Source organism: Acromyrmex echinatior, chromosome 15, assembly GCF_024713525.1.
Source record: "Acromyrmex echinatior isolate Ae372 chromosome 15, ASM2471352v2, whole genome shotgun sequence".
NCBI classification, from domain to species: Eukaryota; Metazoa; Arthropoda; class Insecta; order Hymenoptera; family Formicidae; genus Acromyrmex; species Acromyrmex echinatior.
Window position 1 is genome coordinate 4,564,706 of NC_141866.1, and position 21,975 is coordinate 4,586,680.

General features: G+C 41.3%; 2 protein-coding genes across 3 annotated transcripts in view; one reads left to right on the plus strand and one right to left on the minus strand.

Annotated features, from left to right (window-relative positions):
* LOC147907208 (uncharacterized) overlaps positions 1-21,975 on the minus strand; it is a 278,923-nt gene that overhangs the window by 82,489 nt on the left and 174,459 nt on the right. The window lies entirely within an intron of this gene.
* Positions 21,354-21,975, plus strand: part of LOC105145036 (discoidin domain-containing receptor 2) — a 154,555-nt gene continuing 153,933 nt past the window's right edge. For both annotated transcript variants that reach the window (XM_011054345.2, XM_087413989.1), the window contains exon 1: positions 21,354-21,858. The gene's annotated coding sequence lies outside the window, so the exon portion shown is untranslated. The remainder of the gene's footprint in view (positions 21,859-21,975) is intronic.

Genomic DNA, 21,975 nt, shown 5'->3' on the forward strand with positions numbered 1-21,975 from the left:
ATGCTTTTCTATATATAAGCAGATATTACATTTATTAACGTTATTGCACGTTTGTAATAAAAATGTCTTCGCATTTTACTAAATATACACTTTAATAATGCTATATGTAAATCAACTTAATTTTTTTTATTTAAAGATTCCTGAATCTTTCAATTAGTCGAATTTTTTGTGAATAATTGACAATCACTAACAGCATAAGATGTTCTCAGGATGATTGAATACGTTCTGAATATCCTGGGAATATGTTTTAAGACATTATACTAAGATGTTTCAGAGAACATCATGAGAGCTAGCAAAAAAAGTGCTTTAAAACTGTTCTACATGTTGTCATAACATTTTACTCCAAAATCTTAAAGATGTCCATTTGTAATTTTCGGGATTTATTTTTGAATATTTCTGATATTCTAAGACTGCCGCTAAATAGTATGGTAAAATTTAATCAAGTATTCTACATATATAATCAAAGCTCAGGCATATTATAATTAAGGCATATTATAATTATTTGTATTATACATGATTTTCGCATGCATTTAATATAAAACATGATTATATATTTTCGTATCAAACAAGCAAATGAATATAATGTTTTGTGAAATGTTTCAATCTCGCAAAATAATAGAATTGTCCCAAGGATTACGGATGGACATGTTTTTTAGGACTATGGATTTGAATGTATGCAAAATATAATGAAAGCTCATTTGACAGTCCACAAGATATTATAAATAAATTTCTGGATTATAACAGACAGTACCCATAATATTTCGCCCGGGAGTGGATGTCCATAGGACGTACTTACTCTTAAAAACTTTTAAAGTTAATCTCATTCTGAAGAGTGAAATCTTACTCTTAATGATTGAAAATTGAGCTACTCTTAGACTGACTTAATTTTCATTCTTTAGAATAAGATTTTACTTCAAAGAATTTAGAGAATGTGCTATTAGAGAATCGAAAGACTTGAATAACAAGGACAAAGAAACGTTCGTGTAATGCGAATGGAGATATGCAATCTATCAAAATAAATCATTAGAAGTTGTATATCAGCCGTGACGTTACACAATCTCCCGATTAAGAAGTAAAGAGAAACGGATAGAAAGGTTTTTTTTAAGTTACGACAAGTTCCAACTGGAGGAAGAGACTTGTTGAAGGGGAATTCGTTGGCGACGTCGTTGCGCTTGTCATCGACGTCATCGAGTTTCCCTTGAGGATTCCAAGAGAGAAAGAGAAACAATTCCGTTTATGCGCGGCACACATGTACTTGACAACGAGCTGCATAAACCAAGGTTCTCGAAAGTAAATTAAAAGTTTCTGTGAGTCTTCTGCGAAACTTTCAACGGCTTTCACAGTATAACGCGCCGTCTGTGTGGCGTCTATGTATTTTTAAGGAACGCCATTAAATTTAATCTCGTTTCTGTGAAATACGTCATAAAGTGCGAACATCTTAAAACGACGTCAGCAACTTTTTTATTTTATTATATAACTGCTGGTCAGAATTGTCAAAAGTACTAAAACGTTAACCATATATAATTAATTAATTATAATTAATTACACAATATCCATATAATGCGCCCTGCTGTAGAGCTACAGACAAAATGTGAACGAGAATCCTATATCCACGAATAATATAGAACAGCCGGATTTCTGTTACGCAACTTGCTTTGGGGACGAGTGTATAGTGACATGCGCATCAACAGCACGGCGTATTCGTTGTGAATGAAGGATGACCGATCACTGAAAAGCGTCATCCTTCCAGGTGGATCGTGCAACACTCACGGAAATTTAATGCAAAATATCGAACGTGAAGAAAGCGAGATCCGTTCTCGCACCGAGTCTTGGAGCACACTGAAGAATCCGAGGACTGTAGCATCCTTTTCGCGGACGAGTTCACGGCGAATACACGTCGGCCGAACGAATTATATCCACGTCCGTGTGTATACTTCTATGGAGAATCGTCTTCCGCTTCGGCGCATCGAAAAATAAATCTCTCACCGGTGTGTTACGGTGGCCCGGACTGCCTGTCGATACATCGGCATTATGCAATACGTTACACTGTGACCAAGAAAGCGACAAGGAGGAAAAAAGGAATAAATATTCGCAGATGAACTGTACCTTCCTGAATGTTTAGATAAACGACGAACGTGCTCATATAATGTATAAGATCTATCTGTTACGCGCGTGCATCGTAGCGACGAATCCCGCCGTCACTGTGACAAAATCTGACTACTTTATCCGCAAGCTCGAAGTTGTATTAATTCACTTTGGATGCGCTGCGCTTTGGAGAAAACGCGAGTACACGGCGAAGGTATCTTGGATTTAATGCTCGCGGAACTATCCGTCGATACCGTTCACGAAGCTTATAATGCGATACTTAAGTTGGTAAATATCGGGTTTCCGCGAGAAGCTCGCCTGAAGCGAACTTGCAAATGGTTGATTAGCGGAAAATGCTTTGACTTTATTATTAATTAATAGTTAGTACCCATTATCGCATTTTCTTCCTATCCTGCTTTACCGCAAGACTTCCTTCTATCATATTTAAGTTTAACTTTAGTAAATTGCATAAACGAAATAGTTAGTTGTATGAATTTTCATGTAACAATATCCAGACAGATTCATGTTGAAAGAAAAATAAAAATAGCTACTTTTGAATAAGTGCAGTTGGGATTTCAACTATACGTTGTTATTTTACAGATATTTTACAGTTCTTTACGGAAAGAATGGTTTTGTTAAGGAATCTAAAAATTTAGATAGATATAGATTTAAAAATAATTTTGCTGGATCATCACACAAAATAATTATCTACAATGTATAGACACTGATAACAAAAAGGTTTTAACATTCTAGCAAGTTTGAATGTACTACATAATTATTTCATGGTCCAAACAAAATTATTTTCAGTTCTGTATCTAGCTGAATGGTTAGATATTTCAGCAAAACCGTCCTTTTCGTGTTTTTATCCTTTCTTTTCGTGACATTCATTCTTGAAACCGCGGTGTACAGCTTATCAATAATATCCGCGGGCATTTTGTAGTGTCGAAGTAAGCACGGCATGATCCACGAAGGTGGACCCGCCATCGTAGTTGCAGCAGCTGGGTCATTTGTCGGTGACGGCACCCACGGGAAATCACGTGATCGAGTCTCACTCTCTGTGTGATTGCCACTTTGTGGACGATCGATTCCTCGAAACGCCCACAATGCTCCATTTAATATGAGCCGAATGCTGCAGAGGCACAATTCAATATTAATACCGCCGGACTCTCCTTGTACATCTCTATATGCCTGAGTGTGCCAACTTGGTACAAGTATGCGAAAGGTTGGACGACACCGATAAATTTCTCCGTCCCGGAAGACACAAGATCATCAAATATACCTATCTAATTTGCATATTTTATTATTTCCGCACCGCGTTGCAACACTCCCTCATTTTACAGAGGCTCAAGTAACTTTTGGACATTAAAAACACATGAATCGCATTAATTGTTGCGTGAAGAAATTCGTATAGGTATTATGATACTTTAATTTCGGCCTTATTGTGACATATTCATATGAATGATTCTAAAAAGACTTAGCCTTAGAATACGCTCTTGCATTTGTCATGATTTAATACTAGAAGGACCGTTGGACCTAATTTGGATCTCTTCTATCTGATATTTTATTTATAAATTTTATAATTTTAAATGTTCAATAAATTAATGATATTATCGTTAAATATAATTATCTATACGTTTCACTTCTTTCTATTTACGAAAAAATATGCTTGGAGGCAAAGCCGATTCTTCTAGTGTTAACACATTGCGTTATCCACTATCTTAGTCACTTTTTCGAAATCCTATCCTGATAACAGTCGAAAAGCAGCTTGAGAAAAAAATCTAATGCTCTCTAACTCATCGCAAATGCTTCTTATCGAAATGTCAGGTTCATTTCAAGCGCAGTCTTAGCGGATTTGGTGGCGGTAAGTAGCAAAAAGCTTGAGGAAATTCGGCTTTGAGATGAATGAACGATCTGACAGAATGTATGTGAATCCTGAAGCGTCGGACTTACTTCGAGAAGAGTAGTCTAGTAGTAATCGCGGAGCACACTCCGGAACATCAGACACGAATCAGACGGCATACGGAACAAAGTTTACCCTTCCGGATCAGGATATTCGAGGATGTGTATACGTGCTATACATGTCGGAAAAGAGGAACGTATACATGAAAGAGCGAAACTCGCGTCACCATTCCCGTTGAAAGTGTCATTCAGCTTGTGATTGAAGTACTGAAGTCGGAAAATCCAGAGATGGAGTTCCACAAAAGCCCTTAATACTTTTAAAAGAAAAAATACCGAAGAAAATCATACATTTAATTTATTAATTTTTGAAATATTAATTTATTAATATTTCGAAATAATATTCTCATTTAATTTTTAATAATATACGTATCATAATGGTAATTTATAGCTTTAAAATATTAAATACAGAAATTTTATTATTAATTAAATAAATACTATGCACATCGATATCGCACACTGTTATTATTTAAACATTTCATAAATTAAACAAGAAATATTATGCGCTATTTAACTTCATAAAATTAGATAATTTATATGAAATATATATATTTAAATATGTATATATATATATTTTTTATATATCAATATATATATTCTCTACGAATTATTCGATGGTTATTTGAGATATATTTTATACTATTATTATAAGAGAAAAAACGTGAGCAAATATTGATATTACTCCAATTTACGCTGTGAATGACAGTATCGTCGATATTATTACCGATTACACGAGCAAGTTATGATAAACTTAGTCGCCTGTTATTATGAACAACCTAATCCCTTGCATTACTTTGACCTTATTTCACATGTATTTGCTAAGACAATCGTAACTTTACCTTTCCTAACAACGGCAACTTGGTGTTGAAGTACGTGACATCGCGATGAATATTTTATCTTCACACCAAGTGCACTTGAAAACGCGAAATTATTTATGTATCTATCTAAAGAGTAGACCAGCGAATGCTTTTTGTAAGTTTTTGCCATGAAACGGAATGGAAAATAAATCAGCTTGCTGCGATGTTTTACGCCAACTGAAGGAATTGAATGATGAAAGTGGCAAACGCAAGTGAAATATGACATACGAATGTTCTTGTATAACTGTGAAAAATAACTGATGAGTAATATGAGTGAGAGAGACTCTCTCAGTGTAAAAAGAAAAATCATAAAAATTATTTAAAAAATATATACGAATCTCGTATATATATCATCGGATAAAATCGAAATATACTTTCAAATAGATATACAAAGCACAAGTATTATATCAAGTTCAAAAAATCCGAAAGCGAATTCTTTTTCTATCATTACGGAGTTCTCAGCGAACATCAGTTCTGATCGTAATTACACTCGAAAGTTAACCACTCGAATACGACTATCCTCCACGTATATTTCCCGTTGACACTTGGCATTAGGACGTTCCAGGGGATCAATTCTGGATTCCTGCACACGTCATCGGGAGTGGCAGACACAATAATGGATTACACGGTCATCGGATAAACTCACCCTTCGTCATTACGCACCCCGTGCCGTTTTCAATGCGCGCGTGTGCTAAGCCGCAAGAATAAGACTTTATGATCAGCCGGAATGAGAAAAACACCCACTGCGACTGCAGCATGACTCACTGCGCCACAAATGTATGTACAAACGTGCATTCCCAGCTATGATTCCCCGTCGGGTAACACGACGGCATTCGAAGGGGAGGTGTTTGCCTCTGCGGGAGCGCTCATATCCGTCAATATCACCGAGTGTTCTTAAATCCATATTACGGATCCCGCCGCACCTGCGTTCCGTTCTCAGGCTGAAGCCGGGGCTTTGACGAGACTGAGAAAGTGAGAAAGATCGGAGGGATCGGGATGCGGTGAGAAAAGGGAGAGAATTCAATTTCTAGGGTGCATATTAAAGTCGGCCGACTTGTCCACCGCGACGAGAGCCAACATCGTGGACGGTAAAACGAACGAACTACGAGTCTTCCTCTTTGTATGTCCGCTTTGACCCTCAACCCTATTCGTCTTATTTCTTCGCTCTTTTTACATCAGCCGCAAGTGGGACGCCTTTCATCTCGTCGCTGACTTTTTGATCGGACGTCATGTGGAACGTTTAGATTGGGTTTAGACACGTCTTGAAAAAGCGATACTTACACATAATATTAACACGAATCCATCTACGGTATAGCAGCACAAATCTTGTCTAAATTGAATTAGGACGGGATATATTTTCGAATACGCCCCAACTGATTTTTTTCAATTTGTTACAATCTCGATCAAATTTCTGCGTTTCACTCTGTAATCATCAGTCATAAGCCATCCGGTTTTACCACGGTCTATACCATCGGTGTTACCTCCACCCTGTTCAATCGATATCATTTTCAAGCCCGGTCCAGTCTGTGCCTTGATTTAATTTATTGATCCACCGGCTGTCCGCCGCTCCACGTCTCATCTATCATCGACAGAGAGAGCCTCAAGGAAACTTAATGGCTTAGCCGCAAAATTTTTTTGACCGTATTAAAGGGCATATGTATTTCCCACGCCTCAGAACTCGTTTCCTCGATATCCTCTGACTCGACTCGGAAAATTGATGGATCGTTTATGAATGCATCAGCGTCAGCTGTATATATGTAAACGTGCATAAAATGACACGCGTTGCAAAAAAATACTCTGTGTCGTGTTTCATGTACCCGTGTTTCGCGGACCCTCTGCCAGTGGTCCGCTTGACATCCATCGTATCTTTCCATGTGCCAAGGCTAATTATTAATTGTTTGGCGTGAAAACTGTGAGACCATTATTTATAAGGCATTGTAATATCCGCTTGCACGAGTTCCTATCCCTTTTTAGAAGATCCGATCGTATGAAAGGAAACGCGCACGTGCGACTAATAAGCATTTTTTATCGCCATCCAGCCGATTGAATTTAATGGACTGTGCAAAGAGGGTTGCAGCCTATATTAGTTACATTTTAAACGACATGATACATTTATTTTAATTTAACGTGCAGTACTGCCAACATCGACTTCCGTTACGGTTATATTGATTTAAATGAATAAATGTATTGGAAAATTTATAAATTTCATACAAGAATGATCTTTTCGTAAAATACAATTAAAACTAAAAATTGTGTTTCAGGCTACATATTATAACAAATTTTACGTTTCGGTAATATTTATCTTTCAATAATAAAATATTCTGTGCAAATTCCACGTCACTGAAATAATGGTAAAATGCTATTAAAAAATAATCATTTCGGATTTTAGAGAATAATAATGAAAATGTATTGCTCAATGCGGACAATACATTTTCATTATCGCTCTTGTGCCATTTGGAATAACGTTAATAATAAAAAGGTAATAGCGTATCAATTCTCAAGAACGACTTCTGGTTATTAATATTCCGGCAACGGCTGTGACGCCTTATTTTGAATTTTAGTTTTGCGCGGCGAATCTTAATTCCTGCGGCTGTAATTGAATCACTTAATTAGCACCCTTGTAGTCCGTTCCGTCGCGAAAGTTAACTGGCAGACGGCCGCAGATTTATATTGAGTTATTTGAGATTATTAAATTAATACCCGAGCCAAGAGAGAGAGGGAGAGAGGGAGAGAGAGAGAGAGAGAGAGAGAAAAGTTATGATTTCAGCTTACCGTACCTAAACGGGATTGTGATGGGCACGTGTTCACTCACCACGATATATAATCGCCACTGTACTAAAACTTCATATATTAACATCAAGAAGCGATGTGTGCGTGTTGTTAATTATTCACTTATTACCATATAAAATAAGTAAAAGCAGAGCGCGCCCAATCCGGTGAGAATTAAAATTAAGATCCATTGTGTATTACCCACGAAATAAATATATCAAAATTTTATTAATAATAGTGAGTTCTGAAATTCAAAATTATAATTACTGAATAATTGTTTCCCATTGGTAGCAATCATACGGTTGCTTCAAAAAAGCTTACTAAATAAAATATATATAAATTAAAATAAAAATCACAATTGGTTTTTTAAATCATTTATAATTAAAGCAATAGGTACATCATGCAATTAATTTTAAAAAATAGGAAAAACCAATCATGAATTGTTTCAATTGTAACAATAAAAGTTACACACTACGATTGTTACATTTCACATAATATTGTCTTTAATTAATGTTACGCTCGCGTCCTTGAATAAAAATTTATTATTGAAAATTTTTATAAGCATTTTAAAGACATTTCTTGCGTAAAACAATCAGCAACAAATAAAGCTTGTAGAATGGAATAAATGAAGTGCACTGACCATATAACAAATTTACACTCTCATAATCCTCACGTGTAAACCGAGTGTCAAACATCGATGCCCTTTTATGAAAATTATATCGATGACAAAATTAATCCATTCCGTCGCGTTAATTCAAAATAATGAAAGCAATGGCACATCAATGAAGTTAATTGCTTTTTTTTCGTACGGAGTATATCGCGCAGCCAACTACTTTAAGCGTTTAGTATTTTCATATCCAGTATGATTATCATATTTCATTATAGATGCAGTAACTCTGCAGTATATCAAAATTTGTCTCTCATATATTTTTAATTACAAATTTTAATTTTCTAATTACATATATGTACACATGTAGTTTTCATGTATTTAAAAATAAAAAAAGACTATAAATATTGTATTAAATTTCTTTCTTCAAAAATAGATTGAAATAATCTTATTGCTCTCTAAATTCTTTAGAGTGGAATCTCACTTTAACGAATGAAAATTGAACCAGTTTTGAAAAAGAGTGGCTCAATTTTCAATCTTTAAAAGTGAGATTTCACTCTTCAGAGTGAGATTCATTCTAAAAGTTTTAGAAATTGAATTAAGTGTAAAAGAAAGCCTTGATAAATTAATCAGAGAGCATAAAAATCTTGTAACTCGGCAATCAGTTAAATATAAGTATAATGTAGTTGAATTATTTCCAACAAGTAATGTCAAATATTTATATACCTTGGATCTATATCAGATCATCGAGTTAACGAGCTTCTACGCAATTGTTCGCGGTTATCGTAACTTCTAATGATAACGATTAACCGAGTGCAGCGAATGAATACAACGAGTGCATATACATGATTACTTATGAAAGGAAGAATCTCGGTGCAGCGAGACGGAGAAAAAGGTAAACGTTTTAATCGCAAATAAAAACTTGAACAAATTTAACAAAGCCTTTAGATATAGTACGGTTAAAGAGTGATATTCCTCTGATATTCCTCTGCATAACTAATACGCCAGAGTTCATTGAAGCTCTTTTAGCAACTACCGCGTGCGCATATATTGAAATTTCTATATCGTATGAAAAAGCACGTGCAGTAGAACAGCTTCGTTTTCAAATGCTGCACTTTTCCACGGAAATATTCGTGTATTCGAAATAGGCAAATCTCACGGGAGCAAGAAAAAACTCCTTTAATTAGGACGAAATTGGTCTGCTAGTCAGCATGTTTCAATTTCCCATGACAGCGCAGCCATGTATTTTGGCTTTTTTTCCGAATGGTCGGTCGTCGAAAAAACGACCGTACTCCCAATAGAATCGGAAGAATTCGGTATGGTTCAGCAGGTAAAATTGAATCTGTGGCCTGTTACCTTCAAACTTGGCCATATTAACTGGAGATTAAATTTTATAATTTGGCCACTGTTATGTGCGTTCAATCCATTGTATCGTTTGTTTAATTCAAATTCATTGTAAAATGTTAACAAATTGTAATCAAATGTAACGCAAAATGTTTGCGACTATTATACGCAGTACTATATCGAGATCTTCTAAAAAGAAATAATTTCATTGCTTTTGTGTAAACTCTAGTTTCATTATAAGCGTATTATAATTAATAATTAAGAACTCGGTTGCCTAAAAGGATTGAAAAAGAGTAAAAAGCATTAAGTGCCATTTTGTTAAAATTGCTTTTACATTAAAATAGACATTACGTGACAAAATTAATAACATCGTAAAAGGCTATGATGAAAGTTATGGATTTTTATGAGATTTATAATATATAAAATATAAAAATAAAATACAAATATAAAAAAATATATTTTTTGAAAGCAATAAATATTATTTTAAAAGATAATTTGATCTAAAATTTTTGATTCTTGTGTACTTGTAATATTTTAGAGAGAGAGGGGGGGGGGAGCAGTATTCAGTTCCTAAATCTATTTCGTACGTGTCGCGCAAAATTTCGAAAAAAAAGGCATAAAGCTGCGACATTTCGATTAGCAACCCTAAATTGAGAAACCCTGTGTTTCGAATAATTTACAGCAAAGCGCACACTTCGAGGGAGCTCTCTAATATTCAACGTGATTAAATATTATAAAAGCAAAATTCCGCGAATGCCACCACTATCGCGCGATCCAGAGGTGTATGAAGAAGGGCGGTTGTAGAGGATGAGTCCTGATACGAGGACGGAAGAGAGAAAGAGAGAGAATGACGCAGGTGGAAAGGAGATGCTGTTAGTCCGACAGAGGGAGATCAGCGAGATTTGCGGGGGAGGAGTAGTTTCAGTCATATCGACCACTTTACCCCCCTATACCGAGCTACGCCGGTGGAAACACCTGAGCCCACAGTCCTCGCCGCCGCCACTCCTCGTTGAAGCTACCGGCAATTCTATCCTTGGTGGGTACCATCGTACAGAGAAGCCGAAATATACTAATATTCCCGCCCCTCTTTATATATATATATATATATATATATATATATATATCGGCGTGGCGCCAAATGGGTTGTAAAACACGAAGGATTTTGTCCGGACGCCGCATTAAAAAGGAAGGGAATTAACGGCAGCTCGGACTTCCAGATAAAATTAATGATAAAGGAGAAACGGGCTTCGGGATGGGAACCGACGAGGTGGCCCAGGAAATGCGGTTTGAAGATTTTTTACGATGCTACCCGTTGTATGACGCAGAAGGATAGCGCGAGAGGATTGAAGAGAGGAACGAAGAAGAGTTATTTCCACCGGCTTTGCCCTGCCGCACCGCGAAAATACTCGGGAACGAAGTACGTTAATGAAAGAAATACAAGTTGCAAAAGTGAGGGGACTTCAAAGGCGAAAGCCTCTTACCTACAGTTAGATATCGTGCCAGTCGGAACAAAAAAGTAGCGGGAATAAGGGGGGGAGGGTCCCGCGGGAATGGGTAAGAGGAAGAGAGGAGGGAGACGGGAAGCTCCGGGAAGCAGCTTTTAATCCGCCTCGGTGGGTCACCGCGCTTGAAAACCTCTGGTTCAGGTTTTGAACTCCGCTCCTGTGGCTTAAGGGGAAGGTTAAGAACCGTTCGGCGGCTTCGGCAACGCGAAAAGTATTAAGTCGGACTGGCAACACTAATTGGAGCAAAGCCGATGGCAATGATCGTAGCGAGACGTGCAAACGTACAGATGAACTTATAACTCCGTCTCGGTAGACGAGCATGCGACAGAGAGAACGGGGAAATAGTTGACAAGAAATGTCTCTTCTCTCGGTTCGAGATAAGATATTAGGGATGGTTTTCCCTGCTAAAGAAAGTCGTGCAGATAAAATACATTTCATCCTTTCTCGAATCATTCCTTCCTAAGTCGCGGTACGCATACGCGGTGTACTATTGTTCCGCTTACAGCTGTTCTATATATATAGGGTGGGCCATCTATTGGTACGTTTTTGAATTTCGTCGTATGGCAACACCGAACGAGCTACAGACCCGAAATTTTGACAGTTTATTAGTCATACCGTCCGCGGCACGAAACAACATGTTTTCTCTTGAAGAGCGTTTTGAAATTTTAAAAACTTATTTTCAAAGTCAGTGCTGTGTCGCCGAAACTGTACGAATTTTGAAAAGAAATATGGAGCACCGAAGGAGCTATACGCAAATTGGTGAGGAAAGTTCGTGAGAAAGGGATGTTAGTGGATGACAGAAGTGGTCCCAGAGCTCGGACAGTGCGCACACCCGAGAATATTGAGGCTGTGGCCCAAAGTGTGAGACAATTCCAGCTTTGAAAAACAATAGTCCAAAATGTCATTAATAATTGGGGTGACCGAATGGCATACTGTAAGGCCAGTAGAGGGAGCCACATGAACGAAATCGTTTTTCATTCTTGACGCGGATACTTTTAGCTTCACAACAAAAAAAAATTAATAAAAAATATCAATGTATGCTCATTTGATCGCATTTTTAAAAACGTACCAATAGATGGCCCACCCTGTATATGTTTCTTCGTTTTTTAATCCCTTTCTATTAAATCCGCATTTCGCGAAAGCCGACGTCTGTCCAATCTCGCTCACCTTACGCGTTTCGCCCGTCCATCGGGAAGAAAATAATCTCTCCGGAGGCGAACAGCCTAGTCGAGGATGAGCAGCTATAGAGAAAGGAAGCGACGGGAATGAAGAGAACAGCCGAGATAGAGAATCCAGAGGCCGGAAGTTGTCTCGCGTGGTGGTTTGTGAAGCAATGCCTCTTAAGTAGCCGGTCAGCCTGGGCGAGAAGAAAGGAAGGAAGAAAAAAAAATGTTTTAATCCACCTCCATCTCCTCCTCGTCACGCTGTTTCGTGGTGACCTACCGCCCTACCATTTTTCTCCTCGCTTTCCCATTCCCAGTTTCCCGCCTTCCAGCTTTTTGCTGTCTCGCCGGATTTTTCGAGATTGTGGTACTAAATCGGCGAGTAAGGGGCATGTATGTGAGTAATGTAACACGACCGCACGCACGCACGCACGCACGACTGTCGCGGGCGTGCCTGCACGTAAATGTCAGGGGTTATGACGCCGTGTGAGCTTCGCGAAACGTGGTCGGGAAATTTTTTTATTTCAACCGACAACTGCGCGATTTCCGTCTCACGAAAGAAAACAATATTCCGTCCTTCGTTTTACATAAATATCCATAACGCTTCGTGTACTTTTGCAAATGCAGCCCGGAATCCGCGTACGATGGAGACGCTTCGCGGAAAACTGTCCAGCTTACGTTCACATTGTTGCAACGTATTCAAATGTACTTGTAGCGGTTCGGGTTTGCGATACCTGTTGTCCCTTACACGCGACTACTTGTGCGATAGTACGGTGCACGCGTATTTTTATGCATTGAACCAGCCACATGAGAGAACCAAGAGCAAAAGAAGCGCGGTAAAAATTTGCATAACGGCTATTTCGCCGGATTCCTCATGAGGTCGGCATTAAATCGTTGGATAAAAGCTGACAACTCGTGTCACTGTCACAATGTCATGTTTAGGCACGATTATATTTACGTGTAATACGCAATCAGAAACGACTAAAAACACTTTGCAAGAATTTCCCGTCACTTGGTACGTGCATTTAAACCGTTCTGTAATCTGTACACACAGATGCCCGATTTAACTGGTCATGGAATAAACAAGACCCGCGACAAAAAAAAACGCAGTTTTAACATCTACAATGCCTCGCACGAATACTTCGACCGCGTCGGCGGCGCCGCACGCGACGCTTCGCGTGGAATAGAATGCTTCGAACGAGCTTATTTTTATACATTAAACTGAAATCCGAGCGCAAAAGGGGGATGCAAGGGGGAGAAAGTCGCGCGGCTGTCGGGGATGGCATCCTCATCCGGCAGAAAATCCCTCCGCTCGTAACCGAGGCTGGCTGAGCGCAGTGGTAACGCTAAGCTCGACGGGAGATGCCGCCTGCGGTCTCCATAAACAGCGCTTACGCCACATAGGTTTCCCGCCTCCCGGAGGGGGTAGCAGCGGCAGTTGCGGGACGGGGTCGACGGGGATGGAACCATGGAACCAAAGGAGGTGGCAGCGGCGGGACGGGCAGCGAACGTAATGTTCCGACCCTTCGTTGTATTCAACTCCACCCTGTTTGTACGCCCGCAACAACGAGAAACACCTCGTCGTTTCACGCGGCATCTTAGCGTGCCATACAACCAAACAGGCAACCTTCTGCCCGTCTCGTGCCGTCGTAGCTATCGTAGCTGTATACAACGGGCTTTAAAGGATGCGCCGGGCGCGAAACAGTAGCGCGCGTCCCTTTCCGACACCTCGACACGGCAACCAACAAACGGATCGTTGCTCGCATTTCGCCTCCGTCACCGTGATCCCAATGGGAGAACCTTTCGATATATTGCCTAATAAAGTCCAGGCGAGACTTCCTCGCCTATCTCGCGCCTATGCACCAGAGCAGCTTCCCCTTTCCCTCTCTTCACGACGTACGTTCTTCCCTATTTCACTCCTTTACGAGAAGCGTCCTCAAGGAGAGACGAAGGCGATCGATCGATCGATGTGCTTTAATTACGGGAAATGCAAAATTTGTGTAATAGAAAAGATACGTTTGCGATTCACGTTCATCGTCGATAACAAGATCATCAGCGACCACGCATTGGAAATCACGGAGAAAAACGGTATGCGGAAGCAACGATAGAATTTAACGAGCCACATCTGTTCTATATATCGACATCCAATTGATACCGTTGAGTAATGAGGCGGGTTCATCTATTGCCTGCCATTACGTCGGACGCTATAGCCGTGCCGGATACAGTAATCATAGTTCTAAGGCAGTAATGCGGGTCTAAACCCCTTCATCGACGAGAGAAAGAGAGAAGGAGAGAGGGGGGGAGGGAGAGAGAGAGAGATAGCTGCGAGGCTACCCCTTCCGTAGAAATAACCTGTCGATACCGGTTACGCGGAATCCCACCGCTGAGGCACGTTGACCGCGTAAAGTGAGCCATAATAGACACGTTATAGACATCGAAGCCTAGTGCCGATATCGCGCATTTGAGAACCGTCTTAGACGACAGGATAGCCTATATTTAATAGAGGGAGAACGTGAATATAGGTCAAATCCCTGCTTCCAGACATTAAGCAATTCAGAAGCCGAGAGAAGTTCGGATCCTAAAGTAGTTCCGGTACTTAAGAGAATTGCTGCCGCGCCAAATGAAATATAAGGATCGTAGGAATACGTGAGTACCTGCGAAGGAGTATGAAGTGTTTTATGATCGGCGCGATCAAATATTCGTCGTTAAATAGATAAAGAACGACCAGTGCAAAAAAAATGCTATAATAAGCTTCTGTTCTCTTAAGCTTCATTAAAAAATCATGAAATGAGCCAAGTTAGTAATAGTTAATTACTTACTTGGCGCCATCGAGATGACAGTATCGATCGTAGTAGTATATACCATATAATAACATCAAGCTGGTTCGATCTATCGTGCATATTCGTAATGTAACGAGTACAAAACGTTTCGTCGAATTAACATAAGAATGACTCGCCGCGTGATTCAGTCTGTATGTCGTCTTACGACAAGCTTCAGCGGAATCTCCGACGCTATCCGACTGCAGAATTCGATTCGCTGAACTCCAATTCTACGATAACGCTAACCTCTTGATTTTCCTTCCCGTAACAGGCAAACCAAGCGAGCGAACGCGAACAATAGACGAGCTTGTCGCTCCACGGTTTGCCTGACCCAGAACCTCCAAATCCGCACGCGGAATTCGGAGCCTTTTATGTGGTTCGAGGGCGCATGACCAAGCTAATTGGAATGTTCGGTCGGAATATCTGGAGCAGGTCGCCGCGGATAGATGGAACGCTCCCAAGTGCGGATACAACGCCGACGTATATTCCTGTAGGCCAAAACCAGCGCAAACAGGTGCGGAGCGCGGTGGAGACGCGTGCGTCTCAGTATAGACATAGTGACGGAATGCCAATCAATTATTTTTGACAATAACAACGCGAGACAAAAGCATTTTCCCGCAAAAGCGAGCCTTCAATGACGAGCCTTCCGACAAGCCGCCATGTCTTGATATCCTTGAACATTGCGTTAGCGAACATGGTTCGAGCTCGGGCTCGATACCTTTGTGCCTTTATTCGAGACTTGACTGGGTCAATTGGAAATATTTGGCGACGATGGTATCTGGAGCGAAGGCCTTGGCGAGCTCCCCGGAACGCGGATACAAAACATCAGGGAAGTTTGCGGCTGGCATGAGCGCAAGCAGGCGCGACGCAGGGGCACAAACGCGAAAGAGGAAGCTAGGTTTCCTACGTGGAGAGTCCGGATCGATCCGACTGCCAGGTCAACCCTCACCGCGACTCACTCACCCGGCACCAGCCAACTAGGAGATATTTTGCGCTTATATATCGTTACGCTATTACTTATTGCAAATTGCAAATACGTGCAAAAATATCCGTATTATCGGCCAAAAGGCTATAAAAGGAGATAAAATGAAATTAATAAATCCATAATGTTTACGTATAATAAATATCAATATAGCGTTAATGCCACGTACGTCAGGCATATTGTGAGCAAGTATTTTCGTGAAAAATAGTATCTAGAAAAATATCGCTTGAAAAGCGAGCGATGCAAAAATCGAGTGGCAGTCACCAGCAAATAGAGTCGAGAAAGTTTAAATGGAGTAAACGTGAAACGAGCATGCGATGTCCATTGCACGGGGAAAAAAATTAGGACCTACGAGGTCGTTTGTGTCCACAGTTGGTACCGATTGCAACTCAATGGGCCTTTATGAAATTCCAACAACAACCGCGGATTTACCAGTCTCTCGCTCTTTCGTCCTTTCCGTTTTGTTGCTCCCACGCTTTACGTCCGTGTGTCTCCCCTGGTGCCATCCGCACCGTTCCGCGTCGATGAACAAATTATTCGACTAATTTCAGCCGATAACTGACAGTGATGCGCGTTAATATGGAAATATCGTGGCTCATCGAATGTACGAAGCCCAGCGGTCGTTCGCGAACACAATTCGGTTGACAAAGATGCGTTTAATGCGGAATAACAGTCGATCAAGTTATCCAGGTGGGTACAGGATTCGCACTGATCATCGGAATTAAACGTCACGTTTTATACGATCGGACATTAAGAATGTACAACGGTATAAAAACGATATTCGTACAAAAGCATTATCGGGGCGATTGCAAACTCATCAGAGCGATGTGAATATTTTAATAACATGTGCCGCAATTAATATTATCTGAATTATTTCATAGCGGTCTTTTAATCATTGCATTAATTAATACTACTGCCATATGCAATCTATGTAAATCAAACGAAGCCTCAATAATATTCCACCGCGCAGCAAAGCGTTAAATAACCCGAATTATGAGAGGATGGGTATGAATATGAAATGCTTTACGAATTACAATTTTGGAAACGGTCCATTGTTTGGAAATTGAAGCGAGTGTAAGAATCATAATAAATGAATCGTGATTTATGAGTTATCCGACGATCGCTGAAGATTGCTTACTGTGGTAACAATTCGTTTTCGTTCACGCGAACCCCGCACGTTACTTGTACAAGGTGCAAATAACGTGCACGCTTTGCTAAAACGAGTCGTGAATCCAAGGTAAAGCAGCGACACGTAAAAAAGCGATCCGTTTTACCGGGCCTTCTGCGGCCGGCAGTTTTTATACGAAGTCATTCATTCGAGCGGACACCACATTAAAATTTGCAATGTAACTTTTCTCTCTCGTGCGAGTGAAAACCTACCGTGACTCATATAACTCGATTCTCGGGGAAGAAAAAGATATTTTCTCGTTTTCCCATCAACGCGTAACATCGACGCAGTGACGATTTTCTGCCGTCTCACATGTCGCTTTTAGTTTAGTGAGTCAACAATTTCGTTGTTTGAACGCGCCGTGTCAGAAACAAATAGTGCAAAAAGAAACGTTTCCAACATACGACGGATTAATCGAAGAATCGAACTACGATCGCACGACGCGGACGAATTTAAACGAGGCGACAAACGAGTTCACTTTTCGACAATTTTCGTTGCATAACCATCCGTAGAAGCAATTTACTGGCATAACGCAAATTGTCGGTGAAACAATTTCATTGGACGCGGCACAAAGGTTTGCCGCGGTGCGAAACAATACGAGGAATACCTACACTGGTATCGGATTATTCGACGTTTTCATTAGCTATTGACATCGCCATGTAAAATATCGATTCTATACCCGTTCTACGAACGGCATGGATTTCTCTGCTCCGTGCATTAATATTAATTTTCGAGCTTTTACATTCCCCCTCGCCATTCGGCACACTCGTAACGTAGATTAATTGAGAAAGCCTGTTACCGAGGAGCGAGACAGTGGTTATTAATGGCATAACAAAATATCGAGCGGGCCGCGCGCCGCCAGGCCTTCGAAACCCGACAAATATAAGACGCGAAAACTTCCGCGAACGAAAGACGCGGTCGAGATTTATGGTAGCTCTCGCTATACAGAAACATTGTTTCTGATGAGGGAGGAAGAGACAGGAGAAGGGGACGATTTCGCGTTATCCGGTTAATGGCGGGTCAAAGAAAGTCTGCGTCGCTTCCACGATGTTTACCAAATTACAGGGGATTAATCTGCATCAACGCGATTAATTGCATCGGTATTCGGCCGACGCGGCACACAAAGATATTTCATTTCGATGAAAAGGGCCGCGAGTTTTTGTCCGATGCCGAAAGAGAGAGAGAGAGAGAGAGAGCTCCGAGTTTCCCATTCGCCCGAAGAAACCTGTCATTAACGTAACGAACGATTCTTGTTGTTCACCGCGGCGAAAGCGTTTATTTCCACGTGGCACTAAATCTAAGCTTGCTTTAGGAGAGCGGGGTGCGGTAACAACGGTGCAGCTCGAGGAAACAATCCCACGTTTTCTTTTGCTCGTGGCCGAGTAAAGCCGATGCCCCGAGCCACTAATCACAAAGGAATTACTCGTCGGAAAAAGCCCTCTTTAGCCGCGAAGGATTCTACTGCGCTACGCTGGATATCCGATTCTTTCGATTCACCATGAAACGAGTACTTGTAACGTTATTTAGGCGCGAATCATAGTACCTCCTATTATACGTAGATCATCGCAGGCCACGTGGGCGACTAGACGAGAATTCAACGTTCGTCGCGACTCATTGATTTACGAGTGTCGTAAAGCGGACTGCCACTTGTGTAACAACACAAGTCTCGAAACGGTCGCGAGTAAGCAATGCTCCGGTGGAGCTTCTCGGAACAAGTTAGGAGAATTGTCAAAGGCGATGGCTCGCCGAGACAAACGGAGTCGGGGACGCCAGCGACGGAGGTCAGGTCGTCGCTTAAGTGCCTCGTATTTGGCCTCGTACGAGATCGTTCCGTTCCGGAGGGTCGCGCTCCTCTCGTAACTCCGGCCGAAAGCAATAGTCCCCCCCCCCCCCCCCAAATACATTACATGCTCAGTTTACGGACGCGAAACGCGAATCGCGAGCGATTGTCCTCGAGGCCCTCTCTCCGTATACACGTAGACATCTCGGAATGAAGCAACCCGCCCTCTCCGCACCCGCGATCTGAACTGTGAACTATGTCCATTCTAGACGGACCCTTGCGGATCGCGAGATGTATCTGCTGATTGATTTGGTCGACCGATTCCGCACTATCGGTTGACATTATCGTACATAGGCCAAAGCGGATCGACATCTCGAGTGGAGGGTATGCTTGATTCATGGACACGCGATATTGTTCTCGATCGTGTCGCCACAATGCTCGCCGATGTTTCCGACCAGCGTTTAGTACCTCGGCCGAATGGATGTCGACCCAAATCGGAGAGCTAAATTACGCCATGTGTCCACATCCGCGAGTACCGAGAGATTTGTAGGTTGAAAAAGCGAGGAAAAACCGTTGGAGATGACCCCGAAAATCTAGGTCGTTTCGAGGAAAAGATAAAACACGATAAAAAAACGATAAAAACAAAACTTAATAAATATATCGATATGCAAAGTGCCTTCGACAATTTAGCGAATTACAAATTTTCGTTTTCAGTAACGAGAGTCTTCATTTTTATTGCATGATATTTCAAAGTTCCCTTCCGCGGCAAAAGTTATCTAATCACCCACTCTACTCTTGGAGGAAAGATTCATCTGTTATAATCGAAATTTTAACTTGCAGTTTCCGCAAGCGAGGAGAAAGAATGAGTTTCGTATCTCTTAAATAAAAGCGATACCGTCCCCGTTAAGGATATATTCTTGCTTTTCTCTCTTTTATCTTTAAAATTTCCCTTTCTCATTAGTGCAGAACCGTGGAAGAGCGTGCAAGTTTAACGTCAGGTAAATAGAGCCCCGAGAGCCCCGAGTCTCGAAGAAAAGTGGTAATGTACAAGCAATACGGTAAATGGCGTAAGCAACCGAACCGAGCAGCGCCGGAGCGCCACGCCAACCGATAATTGCGTCTTTCGTTCTTCGAGTACCACCGACGATCTCCCGCGCGACCTACCGCAACGATATATTTCGGAACGACGCGACGGTGCCACTTACATGAACGGCGCGCGGGCGTCCTCCGTCCCACTCGGATTCCCGCGTCGACGTTTGCCGCTCGTCGAACGAGACGAACCACGTCGGACCTCTTCGCTCCACCGTGGCCCGTAAAACCCTGTGGGAAAGAGCAATACGAAACCGCATCGCCAATGTCTTGCGGCGAGACGCTGGAAACATTAGAAAACACGATGGAAAATAGCCAAGTTTGAGCCCATCAACGTCTACGACATATGTATTGTATTATGCAAAATGTCTCTGGTTTCCCCGCACTTTTTTTCCCCCCGTCCGCAGATGGCGGTGTCTTGAGTAATTTAAAGGCGATTGTTCCTTAGGAAAAAAAAAATTAATTCGCAACGCCACCAGCTTTTCCCTGCTACTTTTTAATGCTTACCTCGAAATAACTTCTTAACTAGAACGTTTAGATTATAAAGTTCTGTTCAATTAAATTTATTTGAAGAATACCATTTTGCTATTATACCTTTCTCCAACTTTTTCGCAACGCAAATATTATCGTTAATATTACAGTACGTATAGAAAATAAAAAGTTCATTTTATACGGATTAAAATTGTATAATTAGTAATTGCATTTTTTTTCTCCTCAATAACTTTGGCTAGCTACTTCGTATGGGCATACTACTGCATCGTTTATTTATAGTGCATGTAAATTTTAGGTATTAATTACCAGCAGAGTCTGTCTCGTAATATCGCTCCACTGCTGAAACATTTTATTCATTTTGCAAAGTGTACACATAACTACGATAATGAAGTCGTATTCATATTCACTCTGCTGGGTAGTATATTTACGGTCTCGGTAACAGAGAGCAGAAACAATGCAAAAACTACGTCGGTTCGACGGTTGCAAAAACTCGATTACTTTACGTTCCACGTTGCAGCTGAAAAAAATGCCGCATTTCAGCTCGTTTGTTTTGTCCAAATATCGAATCTTTCCTTTTTAAATGAAAAAACATATAAACTTCACACACAAAGCATCTAAAACCAAGATGACGAGAGCGTATAATAAATAAAATGTATCCCGTTTATTTATTCATTTATTTCTGGCTATTCATGTGTATCCGAAATTCAAAGGGGGGGGGGAGGATGGAAAGCGTCCAGGTACCAACGAGAACCGTCGGTGTACCCAAAGGGTTAAAATTGAGCGAGAGTCGAGAGAGAGGACCCAGATCGCGAAGCGGACCGCCACCGCGCCGGTGATACTCGGCGGCGCGTATGTGCGGGCGCGGATTTAGTTCGCGGTGTCGCCACGGGTCACGGCGGCGCTGCACCGTCGACGAGATCCTCAGTCCGTCACGGGGTCGCGAGGGGTACGCATTGCTCTCGTCGGTTTGGTTGTACCCGAGCTCGAAACGTCGCAACGCGCGAAAAGCACGCGCCACATTGACGGCCCGGCCCGGCCGCGTTCCGACTGTTTTTTTCCTCGCTGACGCGCGTCATAAAAAAAGAGTGTGGTGTGCTCGGTGAAATGACGGCACATTGTGGATCACGATAATCGGACGGCGATCGTGGGGTGACAGTGCGAAGGTGGCAGAAGAAGGGGAGGTCACCGGTGAGCATTGCAGCACGAAACAGGACTTGCGACATACGTTTACTGTCACTAAACGTGAGTGCTCCTTTTTCAATCGTTTATGAATGAAACTAATTTTTTGCACTTCAAACTAACATTAATTTCTGCACGTAAAGTCGATACTACACTATTCTCTATTTAATCTTGACATAC